The sequence below is a fragment of the Amblyraja radiata genome, chromosome 1 (assembly GCF_010909765.2).
Source record: "Amblyraja radiata isolate CabotCenter1 chromosome 1, sAmbRad1.1.pri, whole genome shotgun sequence".
Classification (NCBI taxonomy): domain Eukaryota; kingdom Metazoa; phylum Chordata; class Chondrichthyes; order Rajiformes; family Rajidae; genus Amblyraja; species Amblyraja radiata.
Window position 1 is genome coordinate 96,321,671 of NC_045956.1, and position 26,226 is coordinate 96,347,896.

Here is a 26,226-nt window from a genome sequence, read left to right on the forward strand (position 1 = left end):
GGTGTCAGGGGTAATGGGGAGAAGGCAGGAGAATGGGGTTAAGAGCGAGAGATAGATCAGCCATGATTGAATGGCAGATTAGACTTGATGGGCTGAATGGCCTAATTTTGCTCCTTTCACTTATGACCTTATGACAGGAACAGGAACAATGAAAGTCCACTTGCTTGCACTTTACAGGCACATTAGGGCCTGTTTCTGTACTGTGCGATTCTATAACATTTTCTGCAATTTTCTGCAGTTTCTTTTTTGCTGAGATGTAAATCAAAAGGGTAACTCTATAACATTTATTGCATGGTACTAGCCCACAATTAATGAAGGGGGGCTGCCTGGTGGACCTCCAACTGGGATTCAGTATTTCAAGTGGAACCTATTCTTATCCCTTTTGCCCCCATTGTCAATCAAGAGATTTCAAGCAGAGAGGTTATATGAGCTCTATGCAGCAGTCATCACCAGGACCGCACAGCTGGGAATTTACAAGCGTGGCAATACATTTGACATTTGTGTGGTGGCAAAGTGGACCACCTGTCTTTAGCTGTGGCTTCAAATTCCATTATGAACAAACTGTGAAATTGAATCCAGTGAACAGGTAATGTCTTGACTGGCACCAAGAAAACAGATTGGATCATAACAGAAATCCAACTGAATCATTTAAGCCCCTCAGGGAAAGAAAGCTTGTTGCCCTTTAACAGCCTGACCCACGTATCACTTCAGTGACTTGGTTTTTAGAGCCTCCACAGTAAATGAGGCCTTAACATTAGAACTCAGATTCTGTGAAGCTGGGCAGAACTCTGACCTTGCCCTTACTGCTCTCATTTTCTTGGCAGATGGAACGAGGTATCATGTTAAGGAAAGCCATGGTGTATGACAGGCTCATGTGGTTAGTTTAGTTCTGGGATTCAGAGTAACTATGAAATGTCAGCGTCTTCTGGTTAGTTGCAATGTTAATTAATATACTGCAGTGTTTTTGTTTCCAATTCACAAACACAGATGCTACAATGTTTTATCCAATTATATAATGGTTCAAAAACTTGAAATGTAATCTTTGTGATTTTAAATAAAATCTTTCATCTGCTATCAATATTCACCATTGGGTCATAAAAAGAGTGCAAGGTCCCTCTGGGCTCTGAATGACTTCTTGGTTTAGGAAATGTGGACTTCAAACAAATGTTCCTGTATATTTAAAAAATATTTTTAAGCTGGTATTCATAATAATAATACATTCTGGACAGCGCATTTTCCGTTAGTTTAATTTGTGTTGTGCCAGGGTGATTATGCAGTGAAATTAAAGAATATAGCAAGTCTAGATAGAGCATACAGATAAATTGGTTTATGGACAGTTCTTCGGAATGTAAAGGCAAAGATGAGTGTCCCCCCCCCCCCCCCCCCCCCCCCCATGATTCTATGATTGATTCATGATTAGAGCTAAGTCATCACGTCAAAGATCAAATTCTCCTGAGACAATTTCTTCAACAGTTTGTGAAGTATGAATGGTGATGTTTTCCCAATCCATTTCCACTCTTCTTTCCTGATCTGGCATCCTTTTGGTTCGTTTTCACCTCCAGCACTTGTCAATTATTCTACTCGCCTGCCATTCAAACTCCCCCTCACCTGAATCCACCTATAATTTGCTAGGCGTTGTCCTGCCACCACCTCTCTTTTGCAACTTTCTCCCCACTTCCACTACCACAATCAGTCTGAAGAAAGGTCATAATCAGAAATGTCACCTATCTAATCTGTTCCTTCAACATACCTGAATGCTGCCTGGCCTGCCGAGTTACTTCAACACTTTGTGTTTGCTCAATATCCTTACTGACTGTCAGTAACAACCTTACACCCTCCCTTCCCACTGGTCTCACTCTCCTGATGCACTCAGACCCTAATAACTTTTATAACTATTTCTGGTCCAGAGCTAATGGACAAATATTGTAAGGTCAAACCATTCAACTTGTTTCTGTGGAAAACCTTAGAGAGAATTGCACCATGGAGGAGCTAGGTATCTTCCAAATCTCCACATTCTTACTGCACCTTTGTAGAAGTTGCTGTCCCTTTTATGCTGCTGTAACCTGGGGTGCTGTTAGCCTCACCATTAATGTTATTGCAGAATGCAGCCATTGTTGTAAATATTGGACAGATACATTACGTATTCAAATGGCATTTTTCTATTTTCTCTGGGGCAGCTCAGTTGTTAAAACTAAATGATCTAAGTCCTGCATTAAAATAACAGAACACCATGTTCAAGTGCAGCTGACCTGAGTATACATCATGTTGTCACGGCTTAAAGCAATAGAAAATTACTCCAGCCATGACATCATAGAGATACAAATGAAGATACAGCACAGACATTGGCCCATCAGCCCACAATGTTCATGCTGAGCATGCACCAGTCCATGCACGGTAGCGCAGTGGTAGATTTGATGCCTTGCAGTGCCAGAGAGCAGGGTTTGATCCTGACTATGGGTGCCGCCTTTATGGAGTTTGTACATTCTCCCCGTCACCACGTGGGTTTTCTCCAGGTGCTCCAGTTTCCTCCCACACTCCAAAGACATACAGGTTTGTAGGTTAATAGGCTTCGGTAAAATGGGAAATTGTCCCTAGTGCGTAGGATAGTGCGATGGGATCGCTGGTTGGCACGGACTTGGTGTGCTGAAGGGTCTGTTTCCCGCACTGTATCACACTAAACTAAACTGAAAAAATCATCATGCACCTATTAATGCAATGTACATCAGCCAATTAACTTGTAAAGCCAATCGTCTTTGGGATGGGGATAAAAACAAGACCGCATGGAGGAAAATCACCTGATCACAGAGAGAATGGACAGGAGTCCACACAAACAGCACCTCAGCTTAAACTTTCCTCAAGTTGAAAATTCATCGGAATACTATAAACGGATAAGATATTGGTAATGCAGCAGACAGATGTGTACAATAAAGAACCTGAAGAAGCAATGAGAAAGGTCAAGCTCATTATTCTCTATTTGCTGTTACTCAATCACATTGGTAAATACATTTACAACCATGGTAAATAAAGGATGTAACTTTTCAGATTTAAAATAACAGTTCTTTGTATCTCCAACAAAAAAATTTTCAGGAACAAAAATATACAGGAGGTTTCTCAAACAAGTTGAAATTGAATGCCCACAGAGAGAAAGGATCAAAACAACATTGGAATTTAATATGTGTTATATAATAGGAAAAAAAAGATTCTCTATCTTTACCAAGAGAGATCAGAATATTTTTATTTTACAAAATATTTTCTTTGAAGCTCATTAATTTATTTTGGTAACTGTGAAATAAAATTGTCATGTAAGCCATCCACTTCCAAAATCCCCCCAAAAAGAGTTATGAATTTGTGTTGACTAATTATATATTTTTGTCTGAATTTCCTGACCATTCATTATAAATTATGAGGCTGACAAAATGCTTTCCGATCCTAAATTACATGCTACATTTCGTTGTCTCTGTACTGTACACTGACAATGACAATTAAAATTGAATCTGAATCTGAATCTGAATATATATATATATTTTTTTTTTATTTTATTTTTTTTTTTTTATTAGAAGTACAGTAAATTACAATAATACACATCAGATATATCTTATTACATTTGTTGTACCACTTCGTTTTTCGAGCTTTAAAAAAGATAGAAATAAAAGAAGTAAGGAAAGTGAGCAAGAATCGTTATTTTATATTTCTGAATAGTTAATTAAGAAACTAAAGTCAGAATTGATATATGAGAAATGCCTGGATGTATGGCATCTGACCTTTGAGGTTAATTAGTTCAAGATATTTTCTTGGAGCTTCACATTTTAGTCACAGATTCCATTTAAAGAGTCTCAAGTTACACATTGCATATGCTTTAAGTATTTAATATAAAATACAGAACTACATGAACTGTGTTCTTTGACCTATCCTCTGCAATGCGATCATACTGGGGCCCTGCTCCCAAAGTATATGTTAATATAGGAACACATGCAGTCAAAGTGGAAGTGACCACATTCGAAGTATTGCAGCTCTCCCGGTGGTTTGAGGAGTAAATGCAGTGTGTTAGTGGGCTGAACATATCAAAGTCCAGTGATCCTTGCACAAACACCAGGTGGCTCCCACTGTACAAAAGCTGACTAATGCTTATTATTCATGTTCAAATGGGTGCAGCGGCAATTTAGCAGGACTGGGTCGCAGGCGTCAATGTTGGCTTCAATGCAGGTCAGTGTTTTCATGAGAGGTAAAACAACAAACTATTTGAACCGAAGATAGACACGAAAAGCTGGAGAAACTTAGTGGGTTAGGCAGCATCTCTGGCGAAAAGGAATTGGTGATGTTTCGGGTCGAGACCCTTCTTCAGGCTGACCCGAAATGTTACCTATTCCTTTTCTCCAGAGATGCTACCTGACCCATTGAGTTACTCCAGCATTTTGAGTCTATCTTCAATGTAAACCACCATCTGCAGTTCCTTCCTGTGCAAACTACTGTATTCGAACCACATTTTAACATAATTTTCTGGTACAATGTTTGTAAATCTGCTCTATTTATATGTTAACCAATACTAACACACAAATGCTACACATCACTATTATCTATAATCCAGTCTGGGTTTTTATCATACCAGCACCATTCATACTAACGATTCCTGACACAAGCTGCCAGTCGTGATGCAGACACAGTGACGCCAATACGCTGTGTAACTTTATTATATGCCAATAAACCTGTTGGATCTTTACTTTGAGTATTTGTCATTCGTTCCACATGGTGTCAGAATTTCCAGACCCATTCTATGCCTGGTTCATCAGGTTTTCTTTTGTTTTACTTCCCCAATATTTTTTCTCCCACTTTTGTTATGGCTCATATGTTTAAGAAGCCTGACCCCCTGGTTTTCGACCTTAGTGAGCATTGGCGAATGTTTGAAAGAAATTTGAATGTCTACATTCAGGCTGCACATCGTGGAGCGCCTCCCAATCATATAGCTGCTGTATTTCTCAACGTCGCGGGCTCAGAAGCTATTCAATGAGCTGAACCTTTTGACTATGTCCCGGCTGTACTGGATGATAACAAGTTCAAGTTCAAGTTCAAGTGAGTTTATTGTCATGTGTCCCTGTATAGGACAATGAAATTCTTGCTTTGCTTAAGCACACAGAAAATAGTAGGCATTTACTACAAAACAGATAAATGTGTCCATATACCATGATATAAATATATACGCACATGAATAAATAAACTGGTAGTGCAAATAACAGAAAGTGGTTGCTAATAATCAGAGTTTTGTCCGAGCCAGGTTTAATAGCCTGATGGCTGAGGGGAAGTAGCTATTCCTGAACCTGGTTGTTGCAGTCTTCAGGCTCCTGTACCTTCTACCTGAAGGTAGCAGGGAGATGAGTGTGTGGCCAGGATGGTGTGGGTCCTTGATGATACTGCCAGCCTTTTTGAGGCAGCGACTGCGATAAATCCCCTCGATGGAAGGAAGGTCAGAGCCGATGATGGACTGGGCAGTGTTTACTACTTTTTGTGGTCTTTTCCTCTCCAGGGCGCTCAAATTGCCGAACCAAGCCACGATGCAACCGGTCAGCATGCTCTCGACTGTGCACCTGTAGAAGTTAGAGAGAGTCTTCCTTGACAATCCGACTCTCCGTAATCTTCTCAGGAAGTAGAGGCGCTGATGAGCTTTTTTGATAATTGCGTTAGTGTTCTCGGACCAGGAAAGATCTTCAGAGATGTGCACCCCCAGGAATTTGAAGTCCTTTCAACCATCGACCCGTTGATATAAATGGGGCTGTGGGTCCCCCTCCTACTCCTTCCAAAGTCCACAATCAGTTCCTTGGTTTTGCTGGTGTTCAGGGCCAGGTTATTGCGCTGGCACCATATGGACAGTTGCTCGATCTCTCTTCTGTACTCTGACTCATCCCCATCAGTGATACGCCCCACAATAGTGGTGTCGTCAGCGAACTTGATGATGGAGTTCGCACTGTGGTTCGCTACGCAGTCATGGGTATAGAGTGAGTACAGCAGGGGGCTGAGCACGCAGCCTTGAGGTGCTCCCGTGCTGATTGTTATTGAGGCTGACACATTTCCACCAATACGAACAGACTGTGGTCTGTGGACGAGGAAGTCGAGGATCCAGTTGCAGAGGGATGCGCAGAGACCCAGTTCTGCGAGTTTGGTAACCAGTTTGGAGGGGATGATTGTGTTAAATGCCGAGCTGTAATCAATGAATAACAGCCTGACATATGAGTTTTTGTTGTCCAAGTGGTCCAGTGCGGAGTGGAGGGCCAGCGAGATCGCATCCACCGTTGATCTGTTGTGGCGGTACGCGAACTGCAGTGGGTCCAGGTTTTTGTCGATGTAGGAGTTGATTTGCTCCATGATCAACCTCTCAAAGCACTTCATCACCACCGGCGTTAGTGCCACTGGTCAATAGTCATTGAGGCACGTCACCTTACTCTTCTTGGGCACCGGTATAATTGATGCCCTTTTAAAGCAGGTGGGGACCTCAGACCTCAGAAGTGAGAGGTTGAAAATGTCCGTAAAAACTCCAGCCAGTTGGTCCGCACAGGTTTTTAGATCACGGCCGGGTATACCATCAGGACCAGGTGCTTTTCTAGGGTTCACCCCTCTGAAGGATTTCCTGACATCGGCCTCTGTGACTGAGACTGAAATGCCATCACAGCGAATGGGGGATCGGGAAGGCACAACAATGTGGAGATCACCCCTGCAGAGCCTATGGATGATCCGGTTTGTTTAATGAACAGGTTCAGACAACTGTGTAAACTTTTGGAACGCAACACGTTTTTTCAAAGAAACCAGCTCCCTGGCGAGCCAGGTTTAAAGAAGTACCATAAAACACATTGCTAGTCGGTGCCATTTCGGGATCTGTACGACGAGCTTGTCCGCGACAGATTTGTGAGTGGCATCCTGAACTAGAAAGTGAGAAGTGAACTACTACGGGATGCTGATCTATCTCCCATTGGGGCAGAGAATGTTTACCGCATTGCTGAAGTTTCTGACTCGCATACCCGCCTCGCAGGGCCGGGTCCGCATTCCTCATACCATGTGAATGCTGCCAACCCATTCTACCATGCTCAACACCTGCCACCAGAAGTGAAGCAGTCTGGCAGGTTTCTCAATAAAGTAATAATTGTGGGACTCACACTACACTGTCCACGAGCAGTGTCCTGCCTACGGGAAAGTTTGCCACTACTGTAAACAAAGATATCACTTTATTCGGTGCTGTCGTGCCCGCAAAGATCGTACAGAACCCAAGCAGTTAGTGCACCTGCTCCAGCAAGATGGTTCCCACAGCAGCATAACCGATCGAGACCAAGCTGCACCGTCTCCCTTTGGGAATCCTTCTGAACCTGACATTTCCAGTCTAAACATACATTCTCTGTCTGAAACTTCATGTAAACTTCATGATCCCGAGGTCACTGTTCGGATCAACAACACTACTGCTGTGGCAAAAATCAACACTGGAGTTCATTGTAATGTCATGTCCTTATCTGAGTTCTCCAGGGTCAGAGATGCATAAGCTATTGTAAACACCAAAGCTTTGTTAATTTCCTTCGGAGGGGGAGAGGTTCACCCAGTTAGAAGGGTTGATCTGCAGTGCCACCTAGCGACATGTGTGCACAAGCTGAACCTTTTCATTGTCCCAGGAAAGGTGAAAAACTTTACTTGGCATCGATGCCTGCCAGGACATGGGATTGGTAAGCTTTGATGAAGAGGTGCACCCGCTTTCCCCTGCCCAAGATACTACCGAACAGTTTCTCTCTCAGTACAAGGAACTTTATGACAATAAACTCGGCAAACTACCCCACAAGTAATCTATTGTAACTGACCCGAACGTATTGCCCATTGTTCGAGCCCCTCATAGAATTTTGCATGCCATGTCCGACCACATACAGAACAAATTTCAAGGAATGGAATCCCTGGGCTTCATCACTGCAGTTACTTACCCGTCGGACAGGGTCTCAACCATGGTAGTGGCTACCAAGAAAAACAAAGACAAACTACAAATCTGTATTAACCCCAGAGATTTGAATACTGCAATCAAGTGTCCACATTATCCGATGCGCGCAGTAGAAGAGGTTGCAGCACACTTGGGCAAAGCGACTGTGTTCTCCATTTTAGATGCCAAATGCTCATTCTGGCAAATCCAGTTAGACCACAAATCATCTGAACTGACCACTTTTGGCACACCTTTCGGCCGCTATATGTTTCTGCGAATGCCCTTCGGCATCAACTCCGCTAGTGAAATTTTCCAGCGCACAATGGAACAGCTGTTTGCAGGTTACCCTTGTGCCATTATTGTCGATGATATCCTCATTGCTGGCTGTGATGTCAGACAACAACGCCAATTTAAAGAAAGTACTGGATCCTGCCAAGGACATTAATCTCAAGCTCAAGCCCCTAAAGTGCAGATTTCGTGTTAAGGAAGGGAAGTGTGTGGGACACGTTTCACTAGTAATGGACTCAAATCAGATCCTTCCAAGACCATTAACGAACTGCTGGTTCCCACAGACGTAACCAGTCTTCAGATATTCCTGGGCATGATGAACTACCTGGGCAAGTTCATTACGAACTTCAGCGAATTGTCAGCCCCACTGTGGCAGCTAACACATAAGAACACAATCTGGTCCTGGTAGACACAACTCCAAAGAGCATTTGACACCCTAAAACTGCATATGTCCTGGGCCCAGACTATGGTTTACTTTGATGTGAAACTGCCTGTAACACTAACCTGTGATGTCTCCCAGTATGGATTGGGTGCTGCCTGTCTTCAGATTACCAGTGAGGGTGACGGCAGACCTGTTGCATCTGCCTCTCGCACAATGTCTGAGACTGAGCAATGCTATGCTCAAATCGAGAAGGAACTACAGGCAATGGTAACCATCGAGGTAACCATTCTTTGAGCTAAGAGCTTGTTTTTCTTGCCCGGTATGACCGAATTCAAACAGGAGAAGGTGGAATCTTGCGCGATCTGCAACAGCCTGGTGCCTCATCAACCCAAGCAGCTGCTTCCTTCCCACCCAGTTCCTGCTTTGCCATGGTTCACTTTGGCAACAGACATTTTCGAATGGCATGGTAAGCAATACCTGGTTACTGGTGACTCATACTCGGGTTAGTTTTCACCGGTGAAGGATGGAGATGCGAGCTTATACCGTATGCGTGCAGGTTGTATTTGTAAACCTACCCTTAGATATGGGGACTATGTTTAACCTGCTCCAGCACTGAAGTAACTGTGTTTTTTTTTTACACACTTGATTAGTTGTACTTACATATATATTCATAGTTATGTTATTTTCTTAAGAGGAAAGATGTAGATCTGCTCTACTTATATGTTAATCAATACTAACACTCAAATGCTACACACCACTATTATTTATATTCCATTCCTGGTTTTTATAATACCGGCACCATCGTACTAATGGCTCCTGACGCAAGCTGCCAGTCGTGATGCAGACACATTGATGCCAACATGCTGTGTAACTTTATAATATGCCAATAAACCTGTTGGATCTTTACTTTGAGTATGTGTCAGTTGCTCTACAATGTTGTTAACCCACGCAGTCTTAAATCAAATGAAGCAGTCCTCCAGGTAGAAAAAATGAAAATTAAAATGTTTGATAGTTATTCTCAATTGCAATGAGAGAGGAAGTTGAGAAGTAACTTCATTGTATTTGTTCATTCATATACATATCATAGTCAAAGGCATTATTTATTGACCACACCTGAACAGAGCAGACTGTCATGGGATCGTTGTTATTTTTTGAATATTTTTCATTCATTTGTTCTGTCTCTCTCTATCACCACCCAAATCTCTAATTTCCCTTTCCACTGACTCTCAATCTGAAGAAGGGTCTCGACCTGAAACATCATCTATTCCTTTTCCCCAGAGATGCTGCCTGGCCTGCTGAGTTACTCCAGCTTTTTGTGTCTATCTAGGGTTCACCCTATTGATGGGCATGGAGCTATAAACCATAAAATGGATAACAACATAGAGTGCTGGAGGAACTTAGTGGGCCAGGCAGCATCTGGGGAGGGAATGGACAGGGGACATTGGAACCCTTCTTCAGTCTGCCTGACCTGCTGAGGTAATGGCCTGTCCCACGAGCATGCGACCTGCATGCGGCAAGCGTGACCAAACCGGAAGCGGGGGCCGCGCGGAGGTCGAGTGAGTGACGTGAGGTTCGAGCGAAGTTCGACGGGCGTGCGCAGCGTCAAGACGCTGCGTACGGCGTCAAGACGCTGCGTATGCCTGTTTCGAGGCAGCGCGTACGCCGTCGAGGCGGCTGCGGGCCAGCAGGCCATTGCCGTGTGGAATTTTTGAACACAGTCAGTTTTTCAGAGCCCCGCGCGATGTCAGAACCAGCTCCGCACAACTCCATACGGCTCCGGCGTTCGAAGTGGGACCGGCCCCGCGAGGCCGTACGGCTCAAGCGACCACGTTAGGTCGCGCTTGCCGCATGGAGTCGCATGCTCGTGGGACAGGCCCTTTAGGTCGCGCTTGCCGCATGGAGCCGCATGGTCATGGGACAGGCCCTTTACACTAGCTCTTGGTGTTTTGGTCAATATTCCACCATCTGCAGTCTCTTGTGTCGCCATAAAATTGATACTGTGTCAATGACTGTGTATGATGATGTAAGCCTAAAGTCTCATCAGAACTGGTTCTTTCAGTCATGTGTTCAAATTCATCATGCTGCAGACAAAAAATTAGATGTCCTTAAACATCTTGTTGTGTTTTGCCTCTTTAATTTAGGCTACTGTTTATAAGGGTTGGCATACATGCAGAATCCATTGATGAATTTGGATAAAAAGAGGAAAAGCAATTCCATAGGAGCAAGTTGGTTAATAGCCTCTTGTACAAAAGAACAAAGCAACAATAGGTTTTCTGTCTTTCTGAAAGTTGTGCCACTGAAGTTTCAGAATAACCAAACCGAGAATATTGCATCAAGACCCTTAATCTGTGTTAAGTCCCCATTTGGCACTTTCAAGACAATGTATCATTTAGAAACAGTGGTGTGTTGAATATCTCTCAATTGAAGAGATTAACCATGTCAAAATAGATCTATCCAATATCCATTTTTCATATGGAGAATGAGCATAGTTACAGTATGTTCAACATCTGCCTCAAATGCCATATTCAGAATGCTGAACGGTGTGAAGAACTTCATGGTGTTTAAGATTAATTTGTCTTCTCTTATTGAACTTAAGCAATGCTATTCCTATCTCCAATTAAGCTTCCATAAAAGAATAACGTGCAGGAATATGCCTTTTAACATTTAATGCCTTTAAGCCTTTAATGCACGAGAAAGTATTGATCTCTGACGAGCTCAACAAATAAGCAGACAAATGTCTGGTGTTGAGAATTCCAACAATTCACAATCCTCAATTTCAGTCCTATAGTAGATAGTTAATTTCTTTGTCTGAGGTATGTGATTGTTAGATTGAGAATCATCAGTCAGAAGAAACATACTGCCAGCATTTACTTTATCAAGCCTCTTAATATTCGTGTATATTTCCTATTTTTGAGCCATAAGCTCTGTGAACTGGTGAGGATGCATAAACTTCAGAGTTCTGTAGAATGTTCGTTCGTTTTTAGATCAAAGAAAATGTTACGTGTTTTGAATCCAGAGTGTAGATATATATATATACTAGACCAAGTGCAGACCCGTTGGATCTGTTCCCCCAACGTGCAGTTGTGGGGGGGGAGGTGGCATGCAGCGTCACACACACTAACTATCCCCCCTCCCCCCGCACTCACGCTAATTACCCCCTTGATTTTATATTAATATTATTAATTTGTTCCTTTTACCCCATAACCACCCTATCTACTGACGCATAGCCCCCAACTTGCAGTCACATCTAGAGAGAGGGGGGGGTGGGGGGACGGGGGTAGAGAGTGAGGGCAGAGAGAGAAGGGGCAGAGACACAGAGAGAGTGACACACACAGAGAGAGGGGCAAGAGGGATAGGGGGGTGGAGAGGAGGAGAAGAGGGAGGATGGATGAGGGGGGAGGAGAGAGAGAGGGTGAGAGTGAGGGGGAGAGAGAGGGGGTGCTGAGAGGGGGTGAGGGGGAGAGGTGGGAGCAGGGAGGGGGAGGAGGGGGGAGGGGGGAGGGAAATGGTAGGGGGTGTGGAGGGGAGGGGGGTTTAGGGGAGGGATGGTGGGGGAGGGGATGGAGGGGAGGTGGGGAGAAAAAGAGGGGAGAGAGAGAGAGAGAGAGAGAGGGGGGGAGGTTGAGAGGAGAGGAGAGGGGGAGAGGAGAGGGGGGAGGAGAGGGGAGTGGAGAGGGGTGGAGAGGAGGGGGGAGAGAGGGGGGAGAGGAGAGGGGGGGAGAGGAGAGGGGTGGAGAAGAGGAGAGGGGTGAAATACAGTGGAGAGGGGGAGAGGAGACGGGGTATGAGGAAGAGGGGGAGAGAGTAGAGGGGGGAGAGGTGGGAGAGGAGAGGGGGGAGAGGAGAGGGGGGGGAGGGGGAGAGGAGAGGGGGAGAGGAGGGGGGGGAGAGGAGAGGGGGAGGAGCAGGGGGGGAGAGGATGAGGGGGGGGAGGACGAGGGGGGGGGAGAGGAGTGGAGGGGAGGAGAGGGGAGAGGAGGGGGAGAGGAGAGGGGGGAGGAGAGGGGGGGGGGGGGAGGAGAGGGGGGGAGAGGAGAGGGGGCAGAGGAGAGGGGGGGAGAGGAGAGGGGGAGGAAGAGAGGAGAGGGAGTGGGAGAGAGTTGGAGGGGTGGGAGAGAGGAGGGGGGAGATGAGAGTGGGGAGAGAGGAGAGGGGGAAGAGGAGAGGGGGAGAGGAGAGGGGGGAGAGGAGAGGAGGGGGAGAAGAAAGGGGGGAGAGTAGAGGGGGGGAGAGGTGGGAGGGGAGAGGGTGAGAGGAGAGGGGGGGAGGAGGAGGAGAGGGGGGAGAGGAGAGGGGGGAGAGAGGAGAGGGGGAGGAAGAGAGGAGAGGGGTGGGAGAGAGGTGGGGGTGGGAGAGAGGAGGGGGGAGAGGAGAGGGGGGAGAGAGGAGAGGGGGAAGAGGAGGTGGAGAGGAGGGGGGGAGAGGAGAGGCGGGGGAGAAGATGAGAGGGGGAGAAAGGGAGAGGGGGAGAGGAGAGGGGGGGAGAGGAGAGGGTGGGAGAGAGAAGGGGTGGGTAGAGAGGGGAGGGGGAGAGGAGAGAGGGGGAGAGGAAAGGGGAGGAGAGGAGAGGGGGGAGAGGAGAGGGGGGGAGAGGTGGGAGTGGAGAGGGGGGGAGAGGATAGGGGGGAGAGGAGAAGGGGGAGAGGTGGGAGTGGAGAGGGGGGAGAGGAGAGGGGGGAGTGGAGAGGGGGGAGTGGAGAGGGGGGAAGTGGAGAGGGGAGAGGAGGGGGGGAAACATAGAAACATAGAAACATAGAAAGTAGGTGCGAGAGTAGACCACAGGTCCGTCGAGCCCGCACCGCCATTCGCTCATGGCTGAACACTAAACAGACACACTTACCCACAAACAGTAGACACAAGACACAGAACACCAGACACTACCCTCCCCTTTATACCGCTATCACCCCTCTCCACCCCAAGAACCTCGTGATCTCCTGGGGGAGGCAAAAAAACGGATAAAAACCCAGGTCCAATTCGGGAAAAAAATCCGGGAAATTCCTCTCCGACCCCAATCCAGGCGATCGACACTTGTCCAGGAGATCACTCAGGTCTTACTATACTAACCAGACCTAGGTCCATATCCCTGCCCTCTCCCCGTAGCCCCTATCCCCTTGGCAGCTAAAAACCATCTATTTTAGTCTTAAATATATTTAAAGTTTCTGCTTCCACTGCTCCCTGGGGCAGTGAATTCCATAAATAACCACCCTCTGGGTGAAGAAGTTCTTCCTCATCTCAGTTTTAAAAGAGCCCCCCCTTATTCTGCAACTATGTCCCCTAGTTCTAGTTTCCCCGATCATTGGGAACATCCTCGGTGCATCCACCCGATCAAGGCCCCTCACGATCTTATATGTTTCAATGAGATCGCCTCTCATTCTTCTAAACTCCAAAGAGTAGGGTTCCAGCCTACTTAACCTTTCCTCATATGTCAATCCCCTCATTGCAGGAATTAATCTTGTAAACCTTCGCAGCACTGCCTCCAGGGCTAGTACATCCTTTCTTAAGTATGGACCCCAGAACTGTACACAGTATTCCAAATGTGGTCTCACTAATACTGTGTACAGCTGCAGCAAGACCTCCGTGTTTTTATACTCAATCCCCCTAGCAATAAAGGCCAAAACTCCATTGGCCTTCCTGATTGCTTGCTGCACCGCATACTAACTTTTAGTGATTCATGTACTAATACCCCTAGATCCCTTTGCGTTGCATTACAACGCAGCTCCTCCTCATTTAGAAAATAACTTGCCCTATCATTTTTTTTCCCAAAGTGAATGACTTCACATTTATTAGTATTAAATTTCATCTGCCAAGTTGTTGCCCACTCACCTAGCTTATCTATATCCTTTTGCAGACTCTTCCTATCCTCCTCATCCCCTACTTTTCCTCCCATTTTTGTATCGTCCGCAAATTTTGATATATTACACTTGGTTCCCTCCTCCAAATCATTATATAAATTGTGAACAACTGGGGTCCAGCACCGACCCTTGCGGAACCCCGCTAGTTACCGGTTGCCATCCCGAGTATGAACCATTTATCCCCACTCTCTGCTTCCTATTTGTTAGCCAATCCTCTACCCATGCTAATATATTACCCCCAATCCCATAATTTTTTATTTTTAACAATAGTCTCTTATGTGGCACCTTGTCAAAAGCCTTTTGGAAGTCCAAGTATACCACATCCACCGGTTCCCCTTTATCCACCCGGGTTGTTACTTCCTCAAAGAATTCGAGCAGATCGTTAAACAGGACTTCCCCTTCACAAAACCATGCTGGTTCTGTCCGATGAAGTCATGTTTATCCAAGTGCCCCGTTAGTGTTTCTTTAATAATTGTCTCTAACATTTTACCCACCACCGATGTTAGACTAACCGGTCTATAGTTACCCGCCTTCTGTTTACTTCCTTTTTTAAATATAGGTGTTACATTGGCCATTTTCCAATCCACTGGGACCGTTCCTGCCTCCAGGGAGTTTTGGAAAATTATCACCAATGCATCCACAATCTCCACCGCTATCTCCCTCAAGACCCTTGGATGTAATCCATCAGGCCCAGGGGATTTATCCTCCTTCAGTCTCATTAATTTCCCTAATACCACCTCCTTGGTGATCTTAATAGTATTTAGCTCCTCCATTCCTACCGCCCCCTGTTTATCCAGCATTGGAATATTTTTTGTGTCTTCTATGGTGAGGGGAGAGAGAGGAGAGGGGGAGGAAGAGAGGAGAGGGGGTGGGAGAGAGGTGGGGATGGGAGAGAGGAGGGGGGAGAGGAGAGGGGGGAGAGAGGAGAGGGGGAAGAGGAGGGGTGAGAGGACGAGGGGGGAGAGGATGAGAGGCAGGGGGAGAGAGCAAGATGAGAGGGGAGAAAGGGACGAGGGGGTGAGAGGAGACGAGGGGGAGAGGAGAGCGGGAGGACCCGAGGGAGATGAGAATGAGAGAGAAGTGGTGGCGAGAGATGGAGGAGGGGGAGATGGAGAGGTGGGGGAGAGGAAAGGGTGGGAGGAGAGGCAGCGGTGGGAGAGGACTGAGGGGCGTGGGTTGGAGGGGAGAGGTGGAGCTGGAAGAGGGTGGGAGAGGATAGGGGGGAGAGGAGAAGGGGGGAGAGGTGGGAGTTGGAGAGGGGGGAGAGGATGAGGGGGGAGTGGAGAGGGGCGAGTGGAGAGGGGGGGAAGTGGAGAGGGGAGAGGAGGGGGGAGAGGAGAGGGGAGAGAGAGGAGAGGAGAAGGAAGAGAGGAGAGGGGGTGGGAGAGAGGAGGGGGGAAGAGGAGAGGGGGAAGAGAGGAGAGGGAAGAGAGGAGAGGAGGGGGAGGAGATGAGGGGAGAGGAGAGGGGGGGAGAAGATGAGAGGGGGTGAAAAGGAGAGGGGGGGAGAGGAGAGGGGGGAGAAGATGAGAGGGGGAGAAGAGGCGAGGGGGGAGAGGAGAGGGGGAGAGTAGAGGAGAGGGGGGTAGAGGGAGGAAGAGGGGGAGAGGAGTGGGGGGAGAGGAGAGGGGGGGAGAATAGGAGAGGGGGGAGAAGAGGAGAGGGGGAGGAGAGGAGGGGGGGAGAGGAGAGGAGAAGGGGGTAGGAGAGGGGGGAAGGAGAAGGGGGGTAGAGGAGAGGGGGGAGGAGGCAGTCATTTTTGGCCACCTCGCTCAGAGCCCCCCTCCGCTGGACTGGACTGCAGGATTTTTCCTATCAATGAAATATCAGAGAATTATTAATGTTTTTAAAAAATTGCCATTCTCTCTGCTGCCCCCGCTGGTGGCAGGGGGGAGGGACTATAAATCCCGGAAATGTTGTGGCTCACTCAGTCTCTGCCAGATGGAGGAAGCGCGAGCATCACGGCTCTCTGAGCTGCGAATAACACTGAGCGCACGTCTACTCCACCGTGATTCCCCGGGATGTGGTTTTCAGCAAATGTGTTTGTTGTTTGCATGGTCTTTGCCCGATTGGGTTAGCTTTTTAAAGGGCTTTCAGCAAATGTGTGTTGTTGGCTTGCAAAGTGTTTTTGCCCAATTGGGTTGGCTTTTAAAGGGCTTGCTTACAACAGTTTTCGGATAGATAAAGCGTGAATAAACATTTTATTAGATCAGGACTGTGTTTAATTTCAAAATTGGCGCTCATTCTGTGATTTTCGCTTAGTTGCAAGATGGCGCCGATTACATCATTTCCAGTTAGCGCCATGCTGGCGCTGAGTGCGTCATTCCGCTTCGTGGCAATAAGCGAGAGGGTGACGTCAAGATGGTACTGAGTGCAGGCGCCATTGAATAATTCCAGGAGCCACAGTTTCAGAATAATGGCTAAGCCATTTAGAACGGAGAAGAGGAAACACTTTTTCTCACAGAGAGTTGCGAGTCTGTGGAATTCTCTGCCTCAGAGGACGGTGGAGGCCGGTTTTCTGGATACTTTCCAGAGAGCTAGAAAGGGCTCTTAAAGATAGCAGATTCAGGGGATATGGGGAGAAGACAGGAATGGGGTACTGATTGGGGAAGATCAGTCATGATCACATTAAATGGCGGTGCTGGCCGAATGGCCTACTTCTGCACTTATTGTCTTTGTCTATTGTCTATTGTCTATTGTCTATTGTTTATTGTTTATTGGTCCGCTGAGTTACTCCAGCACTTTGTGTCTATCTATATATATATGTATATATGTGTGTGTATATATATATATATATATATATATATATATATATATACAAATATATTGTGGTGTCATACAAACAGTTAATTTTGTGAAAGTGCAGTGAGTAGAAAGAACGCATTGTTAATAAAAAGCTAGTTGGTATTGGATCTCCAACTATTTTGAGGGAAGTAAAATTTGCAGTACCTTAATGCAGATAATTACACATAATAAAGTGTTTGTCAAAGTTAGTCTCTGAATAATTGTTATTGCATGTTGTTATCATAGCTTATATGTGAGACCTGATAGGTGCGTAGCAATAGAGGTAGTTTGAAATGATAGATAATGAATATTCTGTGAAGGTACAGTGTGCTGATGAGGCACACCAAATGTATGCTGCATTGATGAATCTTAAGATTCACCTCCTTACCTAAATTTTTCTCACTTGACTTTTTCCTTAAAAAGCTTGATAAATAATTAGATAATGATGAGTGAAGTCACCAAGCTGTTTATAAAAATAACTGTTAGTAAAGGGTTAATCAAAAAGCATCTTTTTTGAACATAATACAATTCCTGATTCTTCAAGCGAAAAGGGTAAGTTTAAAGATGGACTGTGCTCTGGTTATTGCACAAGACGAATTCCATCCATTTCCAGCAGGAAGAAATGCAACATCATTATGTTTAAAGTTCCGAAAAGGGAGGGTAAATGAGATAAAGGTGATGGCTGCATTCAGCTTTTATACCAGCAACACTTTTAGATCGCTTTCATGTAACTAATGGCATCAAGTAGCATTTATCCACATGCTTGCAACTTGTCTCTAACTGATACCATTTGAAACCCATTTCACAAATTCCCTAAGGCACAGAGAATAAAACAAATGCTCTTTGTCAATGCTGGGTTTATTAATGTATTGGAAATTGCCTGTGGTCACCTACCATTCTGAGCACCTGTTAAGTCTGCTCATGACTACATTAAGAGGAAAGCTACCACTTGATGAATGAGCTGGTCTTGTAAGATGTCAAGAATATCACAGATAAGCATGCCAGTTATGTTGGCAGTCCTCGTGATTCATTTGTCCCAGCCAATTCTGATCTAGGCTGATTTCTGCAAGGAAATTGACTGGTAGGTAATGTACTATCTCAGGATTACCGGTCAATGAAGTTTATATTGAAGCAGCAAATGGAAAAATGTAAGAATGTTTTTCATAAGCTCAATGCCAAGGCTGACGTATGCCTGCTTTGTTGGGAATGACTTTCAAATGACGAAGATGACAAAACATACCAAAGAATAGATAATCATTTAACTAAAGTAGATTTCAAATGACTCCTACAGAATCTACTCAGCCAGATACTTACACTCAAATACATTCAATATGCTCAAATTCCATTTCTTCGTTACTTCCCTCAACTGAGTTAATATTTCAACAAATGTCTATCTGGTTCTCAATAAACCTTATAAACTCCATTATTCATTAACTACTTTCATAAGTTCATGTTTTCGGAGCACAATTAGGCCATTTTGCCCATCAAGTCTACTCTGCCATTCAATCATGACTGATCTATCTTTCCCTCTCAAGCCTATACCCATGCCTTAACCCCATAACCCCTGACACCCTTACTAATTAAGTTCTATTTTTATATTTGTTATTTAACAATATATAAATGTTATATTTCTCATATGTTTCAAAAAGTTTCGGGATCTGGATGTCTCTGGCCTTGATAACATTCAATGTTCATCCCCAGCTGCTCATGAGCACATGCTGGTGAGCCGCCTTCTTGAAGTGCTGCAGTCCTTTCTGGATAAATGAACCCCCACAGTGCTCTCATGCAAGGATTTCTTGGACCTATGCTCAGTGACTAAGAAAGAGCAATGATATATTTCCTATCGGTGCTATATGATTTGTAGCATGGAGGAGAAACTTCAGGCAGTGGAGTTCTTGGTGGCAGAAGTCACAGATTGGGAGAAATTGTCAAAGGCGCCCCGGTGAGTGACTGCAACACATTTTGTAGATGGTTCATTTTGCAGCCACTGTGCACAGTTAGCAGAGAAAATGAATGTTTAGGGTGGTTGACAAGTTGCCACTCAAACAAATAGTATTGTTTTGGATGGTGTTGAGCTACTTTAGATTGTTTGACACTGCACATATCCAGGCAAGTGGGAAATATTCAATTATATTCCTGACTTACGACTTGTAGATGATGGAAAGGTCTTGGTGCAGTGAAACACTTGGCACAGGTTACCCAGCCTCTGGCTTGCTCTTGCAACCACAGTATTTGTAGGGCTGATCCAGCTGAGTTGCTGGTCAATGGTGACCCCCAAGAATATTGATGATGCAAGACTGTTTTATTTTTGTTTAGAGATACAGCATGGAAAAAGGCCCTTACATTCATAACCAAGCCAATTAAACTACAAACCTGTACGTCTTTGGAGTGTGGGAGGAAACCAAAGATCTCAGAGAAAACCCAAGCAGATCACGGAGAGAACATACAAACTCCTTACAGACAAGCATCCGTAGTCAGGATCGAACTCGGGTCTCTGGTGCTGTACGGGATCAACTCTACCACCGTGCCACCATGACTGAGGGACAGTAATGTAACTGAATATCAAGGGTCAGTGGTTATATTCTCCCTTGCTGGATATTGCTATTGCCTTGTATTTTGGTGACACAAATATTACTTGCCCATTGTTTGGCCCATGTTTGGATCAATGTTACTGTAAAGTCCAGATCTGAATGGTTCCAGCTAATCAATGCTATTTGATTGTCAGTGACCCTTGCATCAATTTGTTAATAACTGAAAGGGTGGTAGGAGGGCACATTGGATTTGTAACCAACACATTTCAGGACAGTAAATGTACTCTATAAGTTGACAAGAGGCATACTGGTTTGGAGCACCAATCTTCATCACTGCAGATAAATATTTTTAGGGCCTTCATCAATTGTAGCTTCCAGCTCAGTCAGCCATGTTTCCTGTCTTCATACATGTACTTTTAGATACTAAGTATGTAGGAGGACATAGGGTGGATGGTGGAAATGGGTTGTATGGAAAGGAATGTCAAATGTATTGCAGAGAGTGGTACTATAGATTAGAATAGAATAGAATGTCTTTTATTGTCATTCAAACAGACAAGGTTTGAATGAAATTTCATTCCTACAGTCATGACATTACAGAAAAAAACCAAGACCCACACTTAACACAATTTACACAAACATCCATCACAGTGAATCTCCAACACTGTGATGGAAGGCAAAAGTCTTATCTCTTCCCTTTGTTCTTCTCCTGCGCTCCAGCAGTCCAACTGCAACGTCAAGGCGACTGGGGCTCACGATGCTAAAGCCCCCGGCGGGCGATGGTAAGTCCCGTGGCCGTTTAAGCCGCGCCGGGCGATGTTAGGCCCCGCTCCGAGTCGTTTAAACCCCACGATTCCAGCGGGAGAAGTCGCCTTTGCGGGAGCTCCGAAAAGCGGTTTCCCACCAGGGACCTGTGAGCTCCCGATGTTACCGTCCACCGGGCCTGGGGCCGGAGCCTCCGAAGCTCCGAAGTCGGGTCGCAGCCACGCACCACCACAGCTCTCCCCGCTCCGAAGTTGTCCAGCTCCGTCATGTCGAGTCCGCATGCTCCGCGACTGGAGCCCTCAGGTTGGTTCCGGTTGTAGGCCACCGCTGGCTCCACGATGTTAGGCCCTATGACACCGGAGACCTGACAGGGAAAAGTCGGGTCCCTGTACAGGGAAGAGATTAAATGGTTTACCCCCACCCCCCACATCTACACAGCTAAAAAATAATAAAAACTCGAATCAAAAACATACATTTAACGGTATAAAAATAAAAATAAAAAAGACAAACGGACTGCAGTCGAGCTGCTGCCGTTAGGCGCCGCCACACACCAGGTTGGATGTGATCAGGTGTAATTGAAGTAAACAGCGTAAAATAAATAAGGAATAATTATGACAAAGTCACCAAGTATTACAGATGGTATAAAATAAGCATGATTATAGTTTGGTGGGGTCCTTCAAAGCTGTCAAACTCTTCACTACCTGAAGTGCCTGGGAAGTCCCTCCTTTCCATGCAAACTTTATTAGTATACAGTAAACCTTCCTTCTTACGGACCTCTTTATAACGGATTTTGGTCATAGCGGACGTCACTCCCGGCCGCATCCTCGCCAACGCCTGCCAACACCAGCACCGGTTGTAGCCTCAGCCACGCTTGCCGACACTGGCCCCAGTCCACACTGCTTCCTCAACCACGTCTGCCGCGCCCACCACCACAACTGCCACTGTCTGTACTGCTGGCTAGTCTGAAGAAGGGTTTCGGCCCGAAACGTTGCCTATTTCCTTCGCTCCATAAATGCTGCTGCACCCGCTGAGTTTCTCCAGCACTTCTGTCTACCTAAGGCTTTGGCTTAATGTTTCAGCTGAAAAAAAGCCATCTTTGTCAGTGCAGTGGTTGCTCAGCCTAAATTTTATTGTTTGCCTCTACACATGAAATGCCATGTTGCACTCAGTTATCGCAGACAATCGGCACATAACAGATACCATCCTCCCCATTATGGTTCATAATAACAGGTGTTTAATGCACTGCAAAAACAGGGTGAGGGAGGTAGGAGCAGAATTTGGGAGAGGGCATCATATTGTTGCTGTGAGTTTCACAGGTAGGGTTTGTAAATATTGTTCTTACATGAGTTGACTCATCCTGAGTGGAGTAAGCAGACTAATCACGGGCCGGTACCTCCAAGTGAATCTCACAGACAGAGAAGCAAAGAATTTATTGTCTTCTTCAGCAGCTGTCAATTTGTTGGATCAGTACCTTTCAGATCCTCATTGAGCATCCTTAGTGTTGTTAGGTATTGGTATTTGAAATTAGGGTGGATATGTTTCTTTGGCTGGAATATGGTAAACATGAGGCCTGATTTCTATTCCTATTCTTCAAATTGAATATGGCAATTATGATGTCTTATTCTGTTTAGAAGCAGAGGAATAAAATGTCTGTTTTGTACTCAGGCATATTTTGAACTTTAAAAAAATTGAATATTGGAATAGCAATGTACATACCATGGGATTTGCTTATGATATTTACAAGAAAGAACAGTCAAATATGTCAAATGCTTCCATTTAAACTTAACTCTCATGACGATGGAGAGAGTCAGATCAATCAATAAGGTTTTTTTTAAAAACACTCACACACACACACATACATACAAACTTACACTCACACACACACATTCACTCACACACACATTCACTCACTCACACACACATACACTCACTCACTCACACACACATACACTCACTCACTCACACACACATACACTCACACACACACTCACACACACACACACTCACACACATACACTCACACACACATTAATCACTCACACACACATTCACTCACTCACACACACACACTCACTCACACACACACACTCACTCACACACACATGCACTCACTCACTCACTCACACACACACATACACTCACTCAGTCACACATACACTCACTCACACACATATACACACAGAATCGCACTCTCACACACACATACACTCACAAACACACACACACACAGACTCACAGACACTGACACACAATCACACACACTAACACACTCAGACACACTCACACACAAACACTCACACACACACACACTCACATACACACACATAAACTCACACATAGACTCACACACACATAGACACACATATACACTCACACACGCATGCACACTCTCCCACACTCACACACACATACACTCACTCACACACATACACTCACACTCACTCACACATGCACACAGACACACACACAGACACTCTCACACACACACTCACACACATTTACACACACACTCACACATGCACGCACACTCACACACTCACACACGCACACACACATACACATACACACACACACACTCATATACACTCACACATACACTTGCACACACATACTCTCACACACACAGGCTCACACACACAAACAGACTCACACACACACATACACTCACATACACTCGAGAGGAGGAGGAGCCATCTTGGTGAACGGCTGCTAGCAGCAGCCGTCCGTCTTAATTCGTTTTTTTTTAGTTTTTAGTGAGTCCTGTTTTTTTGTTTGTAGGGGATATGGTCTTTTAATGTGGGGGGGTAGGTGTTACTTTATTTATAGGTCCCTACCTGGTCGGTGTGGCAGCCTTTTTTCCGGGCTGCCCGTCGACCCGTCGTCGTGGCCTACCAGCGGGCTTGGAGCGCCGTTTCTTGGCGGGAACCACCCAGCACCTCGGCCTGCGTGGCGGCACTGCATTGGAGCGCTGGAGCGCTGGAGCGGAGCGGAGCGGAGCGGGCGATGCCTTGCCTGGGTCGCCGCGCTGGAGCTCTGGCGAGCTGGACCGCCGTGAGCAACATCTCCGGGCTGCGGGTTTGCGGAGCGGAGAGACGGCGTGCGTAGAGGCGGCAAGGCAGAGAGCGGGCGCCGACTTTTTCATCTGGAGCCTAGGAGCGCCAAACCGGCGCGGCCTTGTCGGCTTCGGCAGCCGCGGGCTCCAACCAAGAAGCGGCCGTTCCAGGTGGCCCAGCCGCCGAAAGGACTCTCCCGACGCCGGGGCAAGACCACCCGGTGAGAACGGCCAGGGACATCGGGCCTCCGTAGAGGCAATTGCGGTGGCCCCAATAGGCCTGACTTTGGGGTGAACATGGGGTGGGGACTGGACATTGTGCCTTCCTCCACAGTGCTATCCACTGTGGGGGGATGATTTTTTTTTGTCTAACTGTAGTCTTGTAGGTCTGTGTCCAAGATGGCTGCCGTGAAGAGAGAGTGAACGCTGGCACGAATTGGTTGCCGCTGCTCTCTCTTCACACTGTGTTTTTGATTTTCTGTTTTTGGATTGAATTCTGTTTTTAATTTGTGTCATTGTGATGTCTTTAATTACTTGTTTAACTCCGATTATATGTTTTTATTCCGATTACTATGTAAGGTGTCCTTGAGATTTTGTATGAAAGGCGCCCATTAAATATAAAATTTATTATTATTATTATATACACAAACACTCACTCACACACATACACTCACACACACACTGACACTACACACACTCACACACACACACTCACACACACACACTCATACACATGCACCTACACACACACTCACACACAAACACACACACACATACACTCACACACACACTCACACACATACACACAAACACACTCACACACACACATACACACCCACACACACACCTACTCACTTACACACATACATTCACTCACATACACATACACGCACTCACTCACACACACACACACACACACACACACACACACACACACACACAGACACTACACACAGTCACACACACACACTCACACACACACACACACACACACTCATACACATGCACTCACACACACACTCACACACACACACACACATACACTCACACACACACTCACACACATGGCCCCTCCCTCGCCATCTTGCAGAGAGACTGAGTCACATCCAGGCATCTGGGGGTTCATAGTCCTGTCACCCCCCACCCCCCACCCCAGGAAGGGGCATTACCTTCATTTTGGTGATTGACCAGCGAGAGGATCTCAAGGTTTTTAAACACTCATAACTCTTTTGTTTTTCATCGATGGGAAAAATCCGCAGGGCCTGATCAGCGGAGGAGGACTGTGAATAAGATGGCCAAAAACCATAGCAATATATGGTAGCGTTTTTTCTAAAATCAATATACAGCACAGACAGGAAGTGGTCAAGATGAGACTTTTAATTATATAGATATGGAATAGATGCACACAAATTAAACAACTTGCAAAATGTTAGCATAATTTTGCACTCAAGAGTAAAGCACTGTGTTTATGCAGCTGGAACGTTGTTTCAGAATGTTATTCTCTACCTTACCAGCATCAACATTAATTTTGAGTGAATTATCTTCTCAGTTAAATATAAAGGAATATATTAGTTCAGATAAATGTTTTAAGTGTTTATATGCTAATTTTAGCATAGCCAAACTTAAAGTTTAATGTGCCCGTAGGGGAGATTTCAATTTGAATAGTCATGTGCCTTCTATTGTGAGTATGAACATGATGTCCTGGAGAGCAGATCTGTGGGAAGCTGTTTAAATGCAACAAGGGTCAGTGAGGGAAAACCCTTTGAGACCACAAATGTTTTTAAGCTTTTAGTATTCTAATCAAGCATTGTTAATGTTCTAATTTATCATGTGCCAAGTCAATTCTATACAATTACAGAAATATTGAACATTCAAGGAAAATTATTAATCCACTTTGAGATGCTTTGTCAACATAATCAGAAATCCTAAAGAAGATTGAGGCGATTCACTATGTTGACAAATCCCTCGAACTTCGACAGATGTATGGTAAAGAGCATATTGACAGATTGTACCACGGTCTGGTTTGGCAGCTCGAACACCCACCAATGAAGGAGATTACTAAAAATGATGGACTGGCAGCTGAGTCACTCAGGGCTGGTGGGCTGGAAGCTCAGTCACTCAGGCCTGATGGGCTGGCAGCTCAGTCACTCAGGCCTGGTGGGCTGGCAGCTCAGAATACTAGACATTCTGCCTAAAAAGGTGAGAGACTGTGAGAGAGAAGGGGGAGAGGGTGGAGAATCAATTTTAGACATTTTTCATATTTTTCTACAGATCACAACAATGAAGGAGGAAAGTCTATCCTGGCCTGGATATCACATGGAGCCAATGAAGGGAGGGAGAAAAATACTGGGGTGAGGTTTAATAGTTACAAGGGGAATACATACTGATGGGCAGAAGGGACTCCTCCTGGGCTAGTACAGGCTTGATGGGCCGAAGGGACAAATAAAAAAGTGAAATTTCAGTGAAATTCAGCCAAAGGGCCAAACTTCTCCTTTTGGGGGTGAAAGTGAAATTTCAGTGAAAGACACGTTTTCTGTACTTTTCCTGGCCTAATAAGGGCATTTGCGGGCAAAAGGGACTGGTTTCTGGGCTAATAGGGACCTTGTGGGCCGAAATTAATGGTTTCAGGTAGCCCAAAC

General features: G+C 45.6%; 1 long non-coding RNA gene across 1 annotated transcript; it reads left to right on the forward strand.

Moving 5' to 3' along the window:
- Positions 1-17,339: 17,339 nt before the first annotated feature.
- LOC116973686 lies at positions 17,340-24,797 on the forward strand. The gene is made up of 3 exons (XR_004412111.1): positions 17,340-17,362; positions 17,437-17,441; positions 24,785-24,797. It is a non-coding gene; the product is annotated as an uncharacterized LOC116973686 (long non-coding RNA).
- The last annotated feature ends 1,429 nt before the right edge of the window (positions 24,798-26,226 follow it).